This window comes from Cornus florida, unplaced genomic scaffold, assembly GCF_030987335.1.
Source record: "Cornus florida cultivar Cherokee Brave unplaced genomic scaffold, ASM3098733v1 CherokeeBrave_3.0.0_Hap2_Chr11, whole genome shotgun sequence".
NCBI classification, from domain to species: domain Eukaryota; kingdom Viridiplantae; phylum Streptophyta; class Magnoliopsida; order Cornales; family Cornaceae; genus Cornus; species Cornus florida.
This window is the reverse complement of record NW_026775581.1, coordinates 60400894-60420586: the sequence shown is the minus strand read 5'-3', so window position 1 is coordinate 60420586 and position 19693 is coordinate 60400894.

The following is a 19693-nucleotide window of genomic DNA, read 5'->3' as shown; positions in this document are numbered from 1 at the left end:
AGAGATAAGTGGTTTACTCAACATTGACGAACCTATCTTTTGGCTCAAGTTGAAGTTCAGTCAGCATCGATAACTAAGGTTCAAATCTTTTTCTCATAATGGATCAAGGTAAGATATATACCACTACTAAATTTTATAACTCATGATGTTTTTGTGCATCACGGTTGACTCCTAATGGACAAATTATTGTTAAAAAAAATATCTTAATGTATCTAACAAGTGGTATCAAAGCCAATGTTCTTAATTTTGATGCATGAAACTTATATAAATTTCTTGAATATCTCTATAGATTATTGTGATGGTTAATTATTACTAATGCTCAATATTGATTAATATATGTTACAAAATTCTTTTTGGTTCACATTACGAAGTGTTCAATTTTCAAGTAGTGTTGATAAGCCCAACGGAAGGTCAATGTTATGAATAGTTGGACATTGTGAAATAATTAAACCATATAAAGTTATGATCAGCCCAACGGAGGATCACTATGGTTAAATGAATGTTATAATTAATATATAGTATATTGGAGTATTTTTACCCAATGTGATATAATTCTATATTTATACATTTGACAACCTCATTTATATGGTGGCATAGGTAAGGATGATTCTTATGCCTTACACCTTTTTTGTTTTTGAAAATATATTAATAATATATTGTAATTCGGCCCAACGAAAGAATTACAGTTGTATTATTGGTTTCTTATGATGATATAGTGAATCTATTGATTTTATAATATCTAACTACTTATGATTTTAGTTAGATTTATTGAAAGTGTGGTGTTAATTTGCATGCATAACATATTGTTAATTAGATTATTTTTTTGTAGCTATGAATCATACTGCAATTACTGGATTTATAAGACACAAAGTATTGAGTTTTACTTTTATTTTCTAACCAAGACTTACCTGACAATCTTTTCTCATATGTCATTTCTTATTACAAAAATGACAACGCATCTTATTCCCTTTTGGACTTGATGAGCATCATATTAACATGTGTAGTTTTCAGTTTTGAGCATCTCTTCTTCTTTAACACACATGGCAATTAACTCGCTTATCTTTTACTTCTCTTTTTGTACTTTATAATTAATTTTAAATTGACCAAATTGTGTTGGAAGAGAAGTCATAATGAAGTGAACGAGGAATCCTTTAGAGATTTCCATGTCAATCCTTTCAATTGAAAGGCTTCATCTTCATGATATGCTTACAAACACCACTTTGAACATCATATTTCATTGTCATTATTTTCATCATCAAAGTACTTGCAATAGATTTGGAAGTACCTAAAAATTGTTCTTCAACTGATTTCATATAGCTCATTACATTATTAAAGTTAGAAATAACTCCTCTAATTGCAGGCATAATTGAGCTTTTCATAATCATTAGACTCATGTGATTAGAGTGCTCCCATTTCTCTTATAAAGCCTTTTGTTCTATAGTACTTTCAGCAGTAAGCTTTGTGAGTATAGGCTCCGTAATGCGTAGTCTAAATCCATATAACCAAGAACAATTCAAATATATTCCTTCTATTTCTTAAAATTTATTCCACTCAAATCCTCAATACCAGACAAGTAAGCATACCTTATTGATGTTCTACCAAACACTTAGTGGATTGATACTGGTGTAAGTATTCACATAACAAATTCTATGTAGGGATACCTTACAAGCAAAAGACTAAATAAATGAGAGTAGACCATTACGTTGGGAAATGGAACAGAAGTGGACGTTGAGACCATTGGTACTCTACGTCTAATTTTAGACACTGGTTTCACTATGGATTTAGTAGATACACTTTATGTTCATGTATTTACTATAAACCTTATTTTAGTTCCGAAACTTGATTCTTATGATTATGAATTAAAGTTTGAAAATAATGGAGTTTCTTTATTCCATAATTCGCATTTGGTTGGCTCTGGTACTCTACAGGGTAATATTTATTCATTGAATTTATATTCAAATTATGCACAGTCTCTTCTATCCTTTAATGTGAATGATGTTACCAAGAAAAAGAGAAATCGAGTGAATGAGAATTCATCCATGTTATAGCATAAACGTCTAGGCCACATATCAAGAGAAAGGATGGCACGTCTTGTTAAAGATGTAATTATTAATTTACTTGATTTTTTTGATTTTGGTACTTATGTGAATTGCATAAAAGGGAAGTACACAAAGATTAATAAAAAAGGTACTTCTAGGACCACATAATTGTTAAAAAATAGTTCATATTAATATATGTGGACCTTTTCCAATCTCATCCATTAATGGACATAAATATTTCATTTCATTTATTGATGAATTTTCTAAATATACTTATTTGTATCTTATTCGTGAAAAATTTGAGTCACTTGATATTTTTAAAATCTATGAAGCTGAAGTTGAAAATCAACTTGACATGCGGATTAAAAGTGTGAGATCCGATTGTGTGATACCCCTCAACTCTGAGACATGGGTTGATCAAGCCCAAGCTCAAACCCAAGGGAATATCAAACAATTAAAGTATTTAAACGAATACAGAATACAAAATGAAAAAAAAAAAAAAAAAAAAAAAAAAAAAAAAAAAAAAAACCTGAAAGAATACTAATTAATAAATCATCATTAATTAATCCAATAATAAACTTCTAATAACAAAATCTTCTGATACCAGTAATTAATTAAAATTACAACTTGAAAATCCATCATGTGGACTCTTAATCTAAAATCCAACTGAAATAAAATAATATCTGACTAAAACAATAATAAGGAAATCATACGTTAAGACGGATGAGTGAATAAATCGTCTCTGCTCAGCACGAATAATCCCTAAGCCTTGAACTAATGAACACTTGAAAAATAATGGTGGGTCTGGCCAACAAACAAGTTCTAATCTACTACATCCCAAACAAAGACTCAGAACTCATATACATCCTAGTCAATCCAACAATAAATACATAGTCCGTATATATATAGATACACATTAAAGTAACCTCACTAGACTATAAGGTTGTCTTAACCTAAATAGTAGGCAACATGCAAAATGCACATATAGTGGGCATGAGTACCTAGACCTACCAGGGTACACAACTACACTATATCTAGCTACACATCCCTAGCAATATACGCACCATAAACATGATCCTGAGACTCAAGCTCATATCATGGCATATAACTATATATATATAATCCGTCATATCCAAACATAAAATAAATATCTGGTATGTCATCCAACTGATTCAATTGACCTAACATGAAAAAATGTAGGATTTAACATTTTAGTTAATCCATTCTGTTATACATGAATAGGTATGACTTAACGTTTTTAGTTAATTTGTCTCTAATATGCCACCATCCCATACTGGTGCATATAATGCATACAATTCATAAATGATGCTACAGTTATGATATCACATCAAATAAATTCATACATAGCATAATATAAATCATACAGATATTCCTTTGCATTTAATTGAGCAAAATATAACAATTCTAAATAGCATGTATTAAATTTATCTTATAAAAATTAACATGCATCTCAAATAATTGTACTCATAAAAATTAACATGCATCTCAAATAATTATACTCCTCCACAATCAGATCAAATTTATTTAAAACCAAATAATTGATTAAAATAATTTAATCCAACCATATTTAATTAATTTAACCTTTTAAATAAATTAAATTTTATACTTAACATGTGTACTTAAATCATATTTTTAAAATCCTCCATAATCTAATTTAACAATTTAAAAATCATTAAAACAAATTAAACAGCCCTAGTGTAACAACCCGAAATTAGTGGCTATTGCAAAACATGATTTGGAAATTGTCCGACTAAATTATCCAAAAATCATCCAATATAAAAATCCATAGTCCAGTCATAGTCCCAAATTTACTTAAATAACCTCAAACACACTTCCGTTGCGCTACTCCGATAATTACTCACTTAAACACATCACAAACAATTTTAAAACAAAATCTGCGCTGCAATTAGTTAAAAATTCGTAGAAAATTCATTTTAAATCAAAACGGAGCAAACAAAAATGATTTGAAAACTAGATTCAAAGTAAAACATAATTGAGCAACTCACAGAGGCTGAAGGTTTTCCATTTAAATCAGATTTGAGAAGTAAATCAGCAATACTTAGTTTGAAGAAAACCTAGCAGCAGATACTTCAGAATTTTTAGAAAATTCGTTTGACCTCCAGAATTGGCAAAGTAAATTTATTTTGATAGTAGACTTATGAAAGAATCTGGAAGTTTTGATAAAGATTCGGTGTCAAGAAGTTGGTGAAATAATTTATTTAAAATCTGATTTCCGGCAGATGTAAAATCTGGATAGCAGGTAATCTCGATTTTTTATAAAAATATATACTAATCTAAAAATTATGAAATTTTATGGAGAAGTACTAGATGCATAAAGGAAACTGTGGTAAAAATTTGAAAACTTTTGGATCAATACAGCTCATTGGAGAAATTATTGAATTGCCACAAAAATACAAAATCCTTGTTTTCTTACTTAAGCTCACAAATACCAATTCATCACAACTACAATAAAAGGATAGGTACAACCAGTCCCTATGTGAATATAGAACGGTTTAGATACAGCATAGGCACTTAAACTCACAAATACATCCAATTCCTCAAATATAAATCCATACAAACAATTCCTCAAACACTTTATGCACAATATAAAGATAGTCTCCATCTGTAATACCCCTAATTTTTAAAAGGATAGTCTCGGTAGTTTTGTTTATTATTTTATTGGATTTTTATTTGTTTAATTATTAATTATTTGTTTAATTGGTTTTTCTGGTTGTTTAATTGATTGCTTGCCTTTGTTTATTTATTTAGTGTATTTAAATTGATTAATTGTTTGGTTGATTTGTTTATTGACTTTAATTATTTAATTATTTTACTTAGTTTAATTTTATTTGCTTAATTGTGTTCTTTAATTCTTTGTTAATTGTTTTATTTAATTTTTGGTAAATTGGTAATTAAAATAAATTAAAGTTACTTGCTTTCCTAAATTCACGTTACTGTAGGATTGGTGGTAAGTAGCCGACATGTTTTCTTTTTCACTTAGATGGTGTTATGGGCCGATTAGGTTTCACATTAGGGCTTCAATTAGCTGTAGGTTTTGTGTAACCTTATAAATAGATGTAATAATGTTGTACTAGGGTTTTTTTTAAAAAAAAAACAAAACAAAACTCAAAACACATCTGTGGAAATAGAGAGGAGGAACAGAGGAAGTTTGCCGTAGGAATCGCCGAAGATCGTAGAAGACAACGTAGAAATTTTTTTTAACAAAAATCTCAAAAGGCAATTTCTATCCTTACTCTCTCCCTTAGGCTTCGTGTTCTTTGCATTCCTAAACTGTTCCAGAATTAATTGTAACTTAAAAAGTTTCTCTGTTCGTGCTAAAGTTTGATACACACTAGTATGTGTTGCATAGTTTTTAAACTGTTGAAACTTGATAGTTGTGTGCATAATTCTTGATTTAAGTTCATGATTAATAATGGTATAAGGACTTAAACATGGACTAGGAACACGCTAGGGTTAGGTTACAGGATTTGGAAGCCATAACAGTGAGGTGTAGAGGCTGCAGAGTTCATCGGAGGAAGGAACGACGAAGCAAAGAGGGAGGGAGCCGGCTCTCCCTTGGAGGGAGACGGCTCCCCTTAGTGTGGAGGCAGATCCAAGAAATTGGAGCCGGCTCCAATGTTTAAAGGAGGCGGCTCCAATTTTTGGAGACGTCTCCTTGCTCAGTTTTTGTGATATTCTTCGTTTCCAGTCAGTTTTGCATGCAATGGTTGATTTTGGAATTTTTAATTGACTGCAGAATTGAATATGGAAGGTCTAAGTAATGTATGGAGATAAATTAAAGCTTCAGAGGTGGTGTTAACTAAGGTTACTTGTGTAGAAAAGTCTGGACAGTAGGGTTTTAAACAGGTAGTTTCATAGTGTTAAATTATGTGAGTACACTGTGTTTAATTCTGAAATCTTTTGAGACGAATGATATAATTGGAACATGTATAATTCTATATCATGAGTATGTATCTGAATTACACTTGTTTAGAATATGGTAGTGTTGAAGAATAATAATTCTCAAATTAACACTAATGGGATTTTGTAAAACAACCTAAACTAAGTAGGTATATGTACCTACTGTGGTTCTATCTTGATACTTGCATTAGTATTATTAGTATCAACTGTTGGAGGAATGGACTTTGTTAATGGTTATCTTAAATGTCTGTAATATCAACTGCTGAGTATTGAATGATAATTTAAAATAATTTTATCATTATATCTGATTGAATGAAACAACCTAAACTGAGTAAGTTTGTGTTTATACAGTAACTATAATTCTTGATACTTACATTATGTCTGTTAGTATCAATGTTGGATATAGAACTGAATCTTTTTATGTATATATCTGATTCTTTTTATTGATGCTTACACTATGCCTGTTAGTATCAGTAATGGAAATATGGATTTAGCTGATGTTTACTTTAATTGTTGATGTTATCAACTGCTGGATGATTGGATAGTATACACTGGTATGGGACGGTGGTATGCTAGGGATGGTTTGGTTTCAAAATACCAAAACCTACCTACTCTGGATTAAGAATTGGATTAACTAAAAGTTAAGTCCTATTAATTGTAGTGTCATGGCAACGACTAGTTGAGCGGCACTACTAGGATTCGGGATGGACTTTAAATATATTGTTATGGTACCTCGATGTGAGCTTGAGTCTCAGGATCGACGGTTAGGAAGCGTATATGCATTGGGATGCATAGGTACGTATGCCCACTTCGTGTGCGTTTTAGCATGTTACCTCTATTCAGGTTGAGACCGGCCTGTAGTCCAGTGAGAGTCCTTTAGTGTGACTATATATATATTTACGGACTATTAGCTATTGTTGAATTGTTTAGGATGTACATGCATATCGGGCCTCTGTTTGGATTGTAGTCGTATAGAACTTGCGCGTGGGCCTGACCCACTTCTATTTTTCAGGTATACGACAGTTCCAGGCTTAGACGTGTTCGTGCTGAGCAGAGGTCTCTATTCACTCTTCCGACGATGTAGGATTCTCTCCATAGTTTATTTCTAGATGCTTATTACAGTTGCTTTATTATCCGTTTGGATGTTTAATAGAGGTTCGCTAGGGATGGATTCCCGAGTTGTAAATTGATAGAGTTTTGGAGTTTAGGTTTGATGGATTTTAATAATTATAATATTTTGCGGATTCTATTTTTAGTTCCTTTCAGCTTTAATTTCATTTCTTAATTCATTTTGTATTCCGTGTTCATTATAAAATATTAATTGTTAGATATTCCCCCGGGTTTGGGCCTGGGCCTGATCAACCCGTGTCTCGGATCCGAGGGGTATCACACCATCTATATGAAATTTAGCAACTCCAATTCCCCAATTTGATCATGGCACCTGAAAAATGGTAGGGTGAGACAATAGTCCCAGTAGAAAAAAAAATAACAAGGGTTTCTATAGAATTTTTTAGATCACAAGAACATGCCATTAAAACAAAAGGTGAGCCTATAACAACATAGTCATAACAAAGATGTAAACATAGTCCAACAATAAATAACAAAGAATTGATTAAATAAAAATGAGATTTTCAGAGGACTAAACTCAATTAGAACAACTGATCAGAACAAATCAAAAGGGCAATTGAACAGGAACCTTACGAACAGGAACCTCAGACAAGGATATCAATGGCATCACCAAAGAATTCATACACAAAATCACTCAAATAAACAAGTGTTATAGCAAACCCTACTTTAGACAAAAATATAGATGCTGAGAAGATGATGTTGATGCTGAATTTTCTGCCTTGAATTTCTCCTTACATGGCTGGACCAAAATTTCTCTTACTACACTCTCGGTTGTCCCTTTCTTGCTCCCCCTTTCCTTTTTCCTTTCCCTTTGATTATGGTTTTTGCATGTAAAATTGAGAAGGCGAGGTATAAGGCTTGGACACAAAACGTGTCCTATGGATTGTGTAAGGAAGACAGGTGGTTGCTTGGCTAGATCTGTGGCACATAGGTTCATTTGGTGCTTACATTTGGATTTCACTAACTCACACTTTTCTAAATCACATTAAATCCCCTAGTAACTAAAATAATGACACCAACGACTCCACTTTAAATCTAAAACCAAAAATTATATCACAAAAAGATCTAAATAAAAACTCCTAAATGATATAAAAGAGTCTCCAAAATTTATTTAATTTCCAAAATTTAGATTAAAGCTTAATCTAAAACCCGGGGGATTGCACCTAGCCTCTTTCTTCCTCTTTTCCTTTTTTTTCTTCCTTCTTTCTCTCTAAACTCTCTGCCTTTTTCCTCTAAAATATACTACGTGATTTAATTTCTTTCCCAATCCAAGTCAACTTACTAAAAGAAAAAAATAATATTAAAATATTAAAAAGTTAACTAAAAATATATTACGTACATAATCTATGTATATCCTTATTATACAAATATATAAAATATATACATCAGATTATTAATACTAAGTTACAATAATATTAAGTAATAAATTACTTTCCTTTTATATATATATATATATATATATATATATATATATATATATATATAAAACTATCCATGGGTAACTAAAAATATGTTACGTATATAATTTATGTATATCCTTATTATACAAATATAAAAAATATATACATTAGATTATTAATACTAAGTTACAATAATATTAATTAATAAATTACTTTCCTTTTTATATATCTATATATATATAACTATCCATGGGTAACTAAAAATGTGTTACATATATAATTTATGTATATCCTCATTATACAAATATAAAAATATATACATCAGATTATTAATAATAAGTTACAATAATATTAATTAATAAATTACTTTCCTTTTATATATATATCTATATATATATAACTATCAATGGGTAATGATAATTACCCATTAAACTTTATATCCAAGTAGTTCATATGACCCAATTGGTTGGTCCATTACTACTAACCATATCTATAAAATAAAATAAAATATAAAATAAAACGAAACAAAATAAACATTTAATTATTTAATCTACAATTAATTACAAATAAACAAAACACATTAATTAAATCAATTAATTCAAATAACATTCAAGCACATACTTTCAATTAATCAGTTAAGTCAAATAAAACATTTAAATAAATAAAATATTTAATTAATCAATTCATTTAAACACGTAATCAAATTGCCAAATAATTAAGTAAATAAATAAAAATGCAATTAAAACAGTTAAAATACTATCGAGATTATCATTTTAAAATTAGGGGTATTACAGATAGAGGCAGTGAATATTATGATATATTCACTGAGCCGGATCAAAATCAGAATCCTTTTGCCTTAAATTTGAAAGAGAACAGTATTGTTGCAAATTATCTAATGCCAATTAAGCACACCTGAACAAAATGGTATTGCTGAGCGTTGAAACTATACTCTAATGGAAATAGTGAGAAGCATGATATGTAATTCCTCTTTATCTGAATTTTTGTGAAGCAAAGCTTTGAGAACTGTAATACATATTTTAAATTGGGTTCCTAGGAAAGTTGTGCCTAAAACTACTTATGAGTTATGGGTTAGTAGGAAACCGACTTTAAACTATTTTCGTATTTGGGGATGTTCAACAGAAACTAAAATATTCAACCCATAATTAAAAAAAATTGTACTCTAGAACTATAAGTTGTTATTTTATTGGTTATCCAAAACGATTGAAAGGGTTTAGATTTTATTGTTCTACTCATAGTACTCGAATTTTTGAAACTGGACATTCCGTGTTTTTAGAAAATGGGGATGTTAGTGGGAGAACTAGGCGTAGAAAAATTTCTTTTGAGGAAGACCTTATTCTTATGCCATTACCAATGATCCAAGATAAGGTAGCACATGTAGATATTATGGAAAAATGATGATGCTAAAGAAACTTCCCATATTAAGGAATTTACTCCAGTTGCGGAAGTACCTTTACGCACATCCCAAAGAGAAAGAAAGTCAACTATTTCGAATGACTATGAAATTTATTTAAATGAGTGTGATTATGATATTGGCTTAGAAAATTATCTCGTTGTAATGCTCAAACCATAAGAAGCGATAAATCAACTCTATGGCTTAATGCCATGAATGAAGAGTTGAAATCCATGAAGGACAACGAAGTCTGGGACCATGAGAATTTCCTGAAGAATCCAAAACTGTCAGTTGCAAATAGATTTTCAAAACCAAACGTGATTCCAAAGGCAATATTGAAATATACAAGCCCAGATTAGTTGCTAAAGGATACACTCAAAAAGAAATGATTGATTATAAGGAAACATTTTCTCCTGTTTCCAATGAGGACTTCCTTTGAATAGTCATGGTAGCTCATTATGATCTAGAGCTACATCAGATGGATGTCAAAACAACATTCTTAAATTATGACTTGCATGAAGTGGTCTATATGGACCAACCTGAAAGCTTTCAGGATAAAGGCAAGACCCATAAGGTGTGTAGGCTTAAAAAGTTCATCTATAATCTAAAGTTAGCTTTTTGACAATGGTATCTTAAGTTCCATGAAGTTTTAACTAACTTTGGTTTTAAGAAGAATCTAGTGGATTCATGTATGTACCTTAAGATCAGTGGGAGTAAGATTTGCATTATAGCGTTGTATGTTGACAATATATTGCTTACCAGCAATAATACGGGAATGATACATGAGACAAAACAATTCATTTCAAGGAATTTTGATATGAAAGATCTGGGTGAAACATCATTTGTTATTGATATTGAAATTCACCGAGATAGGTCTCGTGGTCTTTTAGGATTATCCCATTGAGCCTATATTGATAAGATTCTTAAAAGATTCAACATGCAACATTGTTCTAATAATGTTGCCCTTATTGTTAATAGTGACAAATTTGATGAATTTCAATGTCCCAAAATTGATTTTGAAAGGGAACAAATAAAAGGAATTCCTTATGCTTCTGCATTTAAGAGTATAATGTATGCTTAAGTTTGTACACGTCCCGACCTAGCGTATGTGGTAGGTATGCTTGGTTGATACCAAAGTAATTTAGGTATTGATCATTGGAAAGCAGTCAAGAAAGTGTTGCGTTATCTACAAGGAACTAAAAATTACATGCTTACATACAAAAGGACAGATAACCTTGAGGTTATTGGTTATTCAAATTCTAACTATACTGGATGCATGGATACTTGAAAATCTACTTTTGGATATGTTTTTATGCTAGCAGAAGGGCCTATTTCATAGAAGAATCGAAAACAATCACTAGTTACTTCTTCCACTATGGAGGCCGAATTCGTAGCATGTTATGAATCCACATGTCATGCAATATGGTTAAGAAATTTTATCACATGATTAAGTGTTGTTGATTCCATTACAAGACCCTTGAAATTTTACTATAATAATGATACTGTTATTCGATTCTCCAAGAATAACAAAACTCTTGGAGGATCGAGGCATATTAATATCTAGTATCTTGTTATGAGAGAAAAGGCTTTTAATCACATTGTTTCAATTGAATATATCAGTATTATACTCATGTTAGGAAACCCATTAACAAAAGGTCTCTCACCTAAGCTCTTTTAGGATCATGTTGCGCGCATGAGCTTAGTGGAAAGTCTTTTGTGTTTGGGTTAAAAGCGTATTGATATTTTTTTGTGACCACATTATGTTTAAGACAATATGATGATTATGTTGTATTACTTTCAACTTTCGTGCATATTTAAATATAAAAGCAATACTGGACCGTTATTGATGAATTAATACTAATCACCAATACTTTGCTAATGACATCAGTATTAGTTAAATCTCGCTTATTCATGTTGACGAAAATATTAATGCTATAACTATTGAATGGTATTGAATCGATGAGTGATTCAATAACTACAACGGTTTGGCATTAGTAGTTTCATTGAACAAAATCTAAAGGAGATGGTGCAACCTCTTATTTGGAAAAGTGTGATGGCCATATTATGTGAATAATCTAGTAAATGGTATAATTATGTAGGTTAAATGGGAGATTGTTAGAAATTTATCACTTCAATATGGCCTTTACATGATTATACATATGCTATACTAGATACATCCATGAAGAGGGTTTTAAAAAATAAATTGGAAGGTGATCCAATATTAAGTACACCTATTGTATAAAAAACTAAAAGTGTGAAGATGGATATACTTATAACCAATTTAAGTTACATGCTCTTTAATAAACCAAGTAATTAATACTTCACTAATGGAATTAGAGTTATTAGTCACTTAATGAAGAGTTAAGTGATCTTTTGGTAACTCTTGAAGTTAGCATTCACTTAATGAACAATTTGTGAAGAGTTAGAGTTAATGAAGAGTTTTTTGTAACTCTTGATTTTCTTATGTAAATCTTAGTGTATGAGAAGACTAACAATGGATTAAGATTATACAAAGGTCCCAAACCATACTCTCTCATTACGTGATTTGTGAAATGAAACACTACATTTTGTACCCATTAACTATAGAGAGAGAAATGGTTTGAAGATCTTATATTTTGCACAACATTAACGGAACCTATCTTTTGGCTCAACTTAAAGTTCAGTTAGCATCAATAACCAAAGTTCAAATCTCTTACTCATAATGGATGAAAGGTAAGATATATTACCATTACTAAATTTTATAACTCATGGTATTTTTGTGCATCGCAGTTGAATCCTAATGGATAATTATTACTAAAGTATATTTAATATATCTTTTTTACTAAACAAACATAAGAAATCAAATAATAATCAATGGATGCCAAAGTTCATCATAAGCAATTACTTACTTGTCCCAAGTTCCCAACGGTGCCTATGTTGTGCAAAGATTTTGAAGATTTAATGACAAATGACTGTTAAATCAATTTTAAGAAAATAATAAATTATTCCAATCTCAGTGGTTAGGAAAGTATAATGAAAATAATAATGTGGATCTACAAGAAATTAAGATATTAAGAAAGATAATTTACATTAATTTTCTATATTTGGCTTGGTTTGGAAGAAAATATAAAGAAAAGATGGAAGATACAACTTTTTCATCATTATTGTCTTTATTGGTATCGACTGAATAAATCACACGAATTCTCATTTTTTTCTTATATTCTATTACAAATCACGTCTTTTATTATGCTATGTGAATTTTTTATTAATAGTTTTATCTCTTACCTTCTATGTAAATAATTTTTTCTTTTTTAACCCGAGCATCTATATTAGTCTACGTTATATATAATCATACCAGGGGTGGAGGGAGCATGTGCCTGGCCCCGAGGGAGTCCCCCCTATTATTATACGCATTTTGTTTTGAAAGTTCAAAAATCTCTCCCCCCCGCCCGCCGCGCCAAAATATATATATATATAACTAAAAAGAAAAGTTAAAGTGAAAACATGCTAGAATTTGCAAGGGCTAAAGGAGAAGATAATGTTTAGTACTGTATTATGTATAGGGTTAGAGTCTAAAGTGAAAGACAGTTGTTAGTGGTGTGTTTGAGTGGTGAAGAAAATAATAATGAAGTATAATTTGTCGTTGGTACATGTGTCGATCAAATTTTGAACAAAAACAATAAGATCTTTATATAAAATATTCATGCTCTTTCTGCCCTTATCCTTGCTCCATTTTTCAATTTCATTTTACTTACATAGTTCAACATCAGAATCAAAATTGGAATAGAAATCAGAATGAATCTTCTATTTTGCTGTCAATCTATCATCAACTCAGCTCTCAATGTTCAGGTTTTTTTTTTTTCCTCTAAATTAGCAGGTAAAACACGCTCTTTTTTTTTTTTTTTTTTTTTTAGAATATGGAAACCCAAGTTTTGTTTTGTTTTGTTCACATGAATCTATCATATATTTTAGAGCAAATTTCATAAAACCCCCATTGCTTTCATTTTTGAATCATAAAATCCCAACCTGTTTCAAAAAACCCTATATTTTTAAAAAGTGTTCACATTGCCTCAATATCCGTATTCGACCAGTTAATTAGGCTGTGAAATAACAAATTTGAACTTATCATTTAATATTAAATTAAAAAATAAAAAATATTTTTATTAAATTACAAAAACACCCTTAAATAGTAAGCATAGTGTCACGGACTTGAACCTTTTCAAGCTCCCGTGCGGCCTTAGACACTTTCAAGCCCCCTTGAAGCGCTAAGTCAGCCTACCCGAGTGTGCTAGCTTAGTGAAGACTAAGGCTAGACAAGTGTTTTGCTTACTTGGGTGTGTAGGAAGAGGTTAGGCAAGTGAGCAAGAGAGTTTGGGAATGTATAGAACTTGTATTACTTGAGAGGAGAGATTACAACTTGGTTGCTTGGTGAGGAGCAAATGAACTCCCACCTCCTATTTATAGGCCTTTGGCCTTACAAGAACATTCTAGATGTGTACAAATGTATGGCCTAGATTTAGTATCTAGAATCCTCCAGAAATATCTACACAACTCTAGAACTATCTACTATGTACAAGACAAGTCTAGAGAATTCTAGAGAATTCTATAGAACTCTAGACAAGTCTAGAAAAGGCTAGATAACTCCACACTAATCTAGAGAATTCCGGAAAGTTCCATACTTGTGTAGAGAAGTCTAGAAAGCTCCAATCCATGCAGGCTCCATGTCATCGTCTGCTGGGCGTCTGCGTGGCGCCTGCGTGGCATAGCCTCTTGGTAGCGGGGTGTGACATTCTCCCCCACCTAAGCTCGCGACGCCCTCGTCGCGTCTTCTTGCTTGAACCGCTGGATATACTCTGCGAACTGCCATAGTGTATCCTCATGCTCCCAGCTCGCCTCGCTATCTGGCAGGTTCTTCCACTTCACTAAATACTCTGTATATTTGGGCACACCTCTCCTGCTCATCACACGATCTGCAAGGATGCAATCAACTTCCTTGTCAAAGGATGTGACAACGGCCGTGGGTGCCCTATGCGATATGCCCCGAGTAAGGTCTTCCGTGTCTTCATGATAAGGCTTGAGCATGCTGACATGGAAGACTGGATGTATCTTCAACTTGGGTGGAAGCTCCACCATGTAGGAGACCTTGCCCACCCGCTTGACGATAGGGAACGGGCCCTCGTACCTCCTTACTAGCCCCTTATGCACGCTTCGAAAGGACTTAAACTGTTGGGGTAGTAGCTTAACCATCACCTGGTCTCCCACTATGTACTCCACCCGCCTGCGCTTGGTGTCGGCCCACTTCTTCATCTTCTTTGCCGCCTTGTCAAGGTATGCCCTAGCCAAGTCGGACTGCTCATGCCACCTCTTGGCAAATTTGTAGGCCGCCGGACTCTTACCATCGCAAGTCGAAGCAATGGCGTTGGGTGTCATAGGCTGCCGTCCGGTAACAACCTCAAATGGACTGTGATTGGTAGCCTCACTCCGCTGCAAGTTGTAAGAAAACTGTGCCACTCCAAGGAGTTTGGCCCAATCTCGCTGGTTGGCACTCACATAGTGCCTTAAATAAAGCTCCAGAAGAGCGTTGATGCGCTCCGTCTGCCCATCTGATTGGGGGTGGAAACTCGTAGAGAAGTTGAGATCCGTCCCCATCTTCTTGAAGAGTCCCGTCCAAAATCTACCCGTGAAACGCGGGTCTCTATCACTGACAATATTCTGCGGAACTCCCCAAAGCTTGACCACATGGTCAACAAACAACTCTGCTGCCCTCTCTGCGGTGCAGTCTGCTGGTGCAGGTATGAAGGTGGCATACTTGCTGAACCGATCTACCACCACTATAATGCTCCCGCAACCCTCTGACTTGGGCAAGCAAGTGATGAAATCCATAGAGACGCTCTCCCATGGTCTCTCTGGAATAGGTAATGGCTCTAGTAGGCCTGCAGGATGCTGTTGCTCAATCTTATCTTGTTGGCACACAAGACAAGTCCTCACATATGTCTCCACGTCATCTCGCATCCGAGGCCAATAGTAAGAATCTTCTAGGAGTGCTAGTGTACGCCGCATACCTGGGTGTCCAGCCCATTTGGTGTCATGGCACTCCCGTATCAACTCCTTTCGCAAGTTGCCCCACCTGGGCACAAATAGTCGGTCCCCTGTAGTGAGAAGTAAATCATCCCTTAGCCAAAAGCGCCGAGTCTTCCCTTCTTTAGCCAGCTGAATAAGGCTTTTGGCTAGAGGGTCATGCTGTAACCCCTCCTTGATCCGTTCCACAAGAGGGTGCTGGGGCCGACTTATAGCTGCGAGCTCGGCCTTGCGACTAAGCGCATCCGCCACCACATTGGCCTTGCCCGGCTTATATTCGAAATGGTAAGTGAACTCCGCTAGGAAGTCCTGCCAACGAGCTTGCTTGGGGCTAAGCTTCTTCTGTGTCTGGAAGTAGCTGGTGGCAACATTATCCGTCTTGATCACAAATTGTGCCCCGAGCAAGTAGTGCCTCCAAGTACGTAGGCAATGGATGACCGCCGTCATTTCTTTCTCTTGCACAGTATAGCGCCGCTCAGTGTCATTAAGCTTGCGGCTCTCATAAGCTATGGGGTGTTCTTCCTGCATCAACACACCCCCAATAGCGAAGTCTGATGCATCCGTGTGCACCTCATATGGCTTGGAGTGGTCGGGCAAGCTAAGTACCGGCTCCTCCGTAATTGCCCTCTTCAAGTCATCAAATGCCCCCTGGCACGACTCTGTCCAACTCCAAGCACGCGCCTTCTTGAGAAGGTCCGTCAGTGGGGCTGCTCTCGCCGAGTAACCCTTGATAAAGCGGCGGTAGTAGTTGACAAGCCCAAGGAATGAGCGTAGCTCTGTCACCTTAGTGGGCGGCTCCCACTCTTGAATGGCCCTCACCTTTGCCTCATCCATCATTAGCTTGCCATCCCGTATCTTATGCCCTAGGAACAACACCTCCTCTTGGGCAAATGAGCATTTCTCCGTCTTCACATATAGGTCGTTTTCCCGTAGGACTTGGAAGACCGCCCTCAAGTGCTGCACGTGCTCCTCTAGAGTGGTGCTATACACAACAATATCATCCAAGTACACCACCACAAAGCGATCCAAGTAGGGATGGAAGAGCTTGTTCATCAAAGTACAAAAAGTAGCAGGTGCATTGGTGAGGCCAAACGGCATAACAAGAAACTCATAGGAGCCATACCTCGTTACACACGTAGTCTTAGGCTCATCCCCGTCCGCTATCCGCACCTGGTAGTACCCCGAGCGCAAGTCAAGCTTAGTGAAGTAGCGTGCTCCACCAAGCTGGTCAAAGAGATCGGCAATGAGAGGAATGGGGTACTTGTTTTTGATAGTCACCTTGTTGAGCGCCCGGTAGTCAATGCACATGCGCAAGGACCCGTCCTTCTTCCTTTGGAACAACACCGGTGCGCCATATGGGGCCTTCGATGGTCGAATATAGCCCGCATCTAACAGCTCCTTAAGTTGCCTCCGCAACTCCTCCAACTCTGGGGGTGCCATCCGATAGGGCACCAAAGCAGGGGGTTTAGAACCCGATTCCAGCTCAATCTTATGATCCACCTCCCTCCTAGGTGGAAGCTTCTTGGGCAGCTCTTTAGGCATCACGTCCGTGTACTCGTCTAGCACGGCTCGTATCTCCTTAGGCACCTCTTCTTGTGGGGAAGGGACTAGCTCATCTTCGGGTGTCTCCAGTAACGTAGCAAGGTAGCTAGTCTCTCCCTTCTTGAAGCCCTTCTTGAACTGCATAGCTGACAAAGCTTGGGCTTCCAACTTGGCGCCTCGCTCCACTGGCACCATGCATGCTGTGTTGCCTTCCATAATACACATAGTGTTAGCAAAAGGGATGGGGAAAGCTCTCACCTTATCTAAGAACTCCAACCCAAGGACTAGTTTGAAGTCGTCCATGGGTACCACCGATAGATCTATGTGGCCACCCCACTCGCCAATGCATGCTTGGACGCCGTGTGCCATGCCATGTATAGCCTTTGCCGCCGAGTTAACTGCCTTCATGGAGCCCCCTTCTTTGCTATACTTGAGGCCCAACCTCTTGGCCTCGTCAAGGCTCACAAAGTTGTGGGATGCACCCGTGTCCACCAAAGCACGTGTGGGTGTCCCATTAATGCTCGCCTCCACGAACATTAGCCCTTTAGCTGCCGCCTTAGGGACTTCAGTTTTAGCCTTGATGGCATTAAGGATTTGCAATGAACCCATCTGCGCCTCCTCCTGCTGTTGCTCTTCGTAGCGGCTTGTCATGGCATTGAGGGTCTTCCGCTTTGGGCAATCTCGTATCCAATGTGGTCCATCACATATGAAGCAAGAACCCTTAGGCTTGGGTGCTCCTTCCTTGTTCTCCCTTCCCTCTTTGCCTCCATGGCCACCACCTGGCTTACGGGACCAATCCTTGTGGGGTGCAGCGCCCTTGTCTCCCCCACCTTTGCCGGCATACCTCCCCTTGTCCTTGTCTTTGTCTTTTGGCTTGGACGAGGGTTCCTTCTTGGAGCTGAAATCAATAAAGGACTCTGCCTCTGCAATAGCTGTGGCAAGGTCTTGCACGTTGCGCCGCCTCAACTCCGTCTTAGCCCACAACTGCAATCCATCCATGAAGAAGAAAAGAGAGTCCTTGTCGGATAGATCCGGGATCTCAAGAGTCAAGTTAGTGAATTCCTTCACATAGTCCCGAATCGACCCAACCTGTTTTAGCCTTCGGAGTCTGCCCCTAGCTTCATCCTCGGCATTCTCAGGATAGAAATGCTTCTTAATTTCCCTAGTGAAATCAGCCCAAGTATCAATAGAGACCGTACCTTTGCCTATGTCACCATACTTTTTCCTCCACCATAGCATGGCATGGTCGGTGAGGTAGTGGGTCGCCGTACGTATCTTGATGGTCTCATCGGTCATGCCTGTAGCCTCAAAGTATTGCTCCATGCTGAAGAGGAAGTTCTCCAACTCCCTCGCTACCCGGTTCCCACCATAGCACTTAGGCTTGGGAATATCAACCCGGGGTGCTACTACCCCCGTAGTAGCTGTGCCGGACGCCACCGCCCGTTTGCACAATGTCCAGTCCGCTCGCATTTCCTCCACTTGCTCGCGGAAAGTGCCAAGCTCCTGATCAACATAGCCACGTAGGGTGGCAAACTCCCCCAACATAAGTTCTCGAAGTGCTTGGAGCTCCTGCCGAAAGTCACCACTTAGGGCATTGAGTGACCCTTTGACAGCATTTTGGACCTCAACGTCCTCCGACTCCAGCCCATCCATGCGCTGGTGAGCATCCTCAAGCTGCTCCAACACGTTGGCTATGGACCCCTCCATGTTTGCCATACGTGCCTCTAAGCCCGCCATAATGTCTTTCGACCTAGCCCTCGTCCTCACTCCGCCTGGAGGGGGATTTGTTTCCCTTCCACGTAGAGTCTCCTCTTGGGCACCAGTCACGTCTGATAGCTCCGCCATAGCTTCCTCCACACAAGGTGTGACGCCTCACGACCTTAGCTCTGATACCAACTGTCACGGACTTGAACCTTTTCAAGCTCCCGTGCGGCCTTAGACACTTTCAAGCCCCCTTGAAGCGCTAAGTCAGCCTACCCGAGTGTGCTAGCTTAGTGAAGACTAAGGCTAGACAAGTGTTTTGCTTACTTGGGTGTGTAGGAAGAGGTTAGGCAAGTGAGCAAGAGAGTTTGGGAATGTATAGAACTTGTATTACTTGAGAGGAGAGATTACAACTTGGTTGCTTGGTGAGGAGCAAATGAACTCCCACCTCCTATTTATAGGCCTTTGGCCTT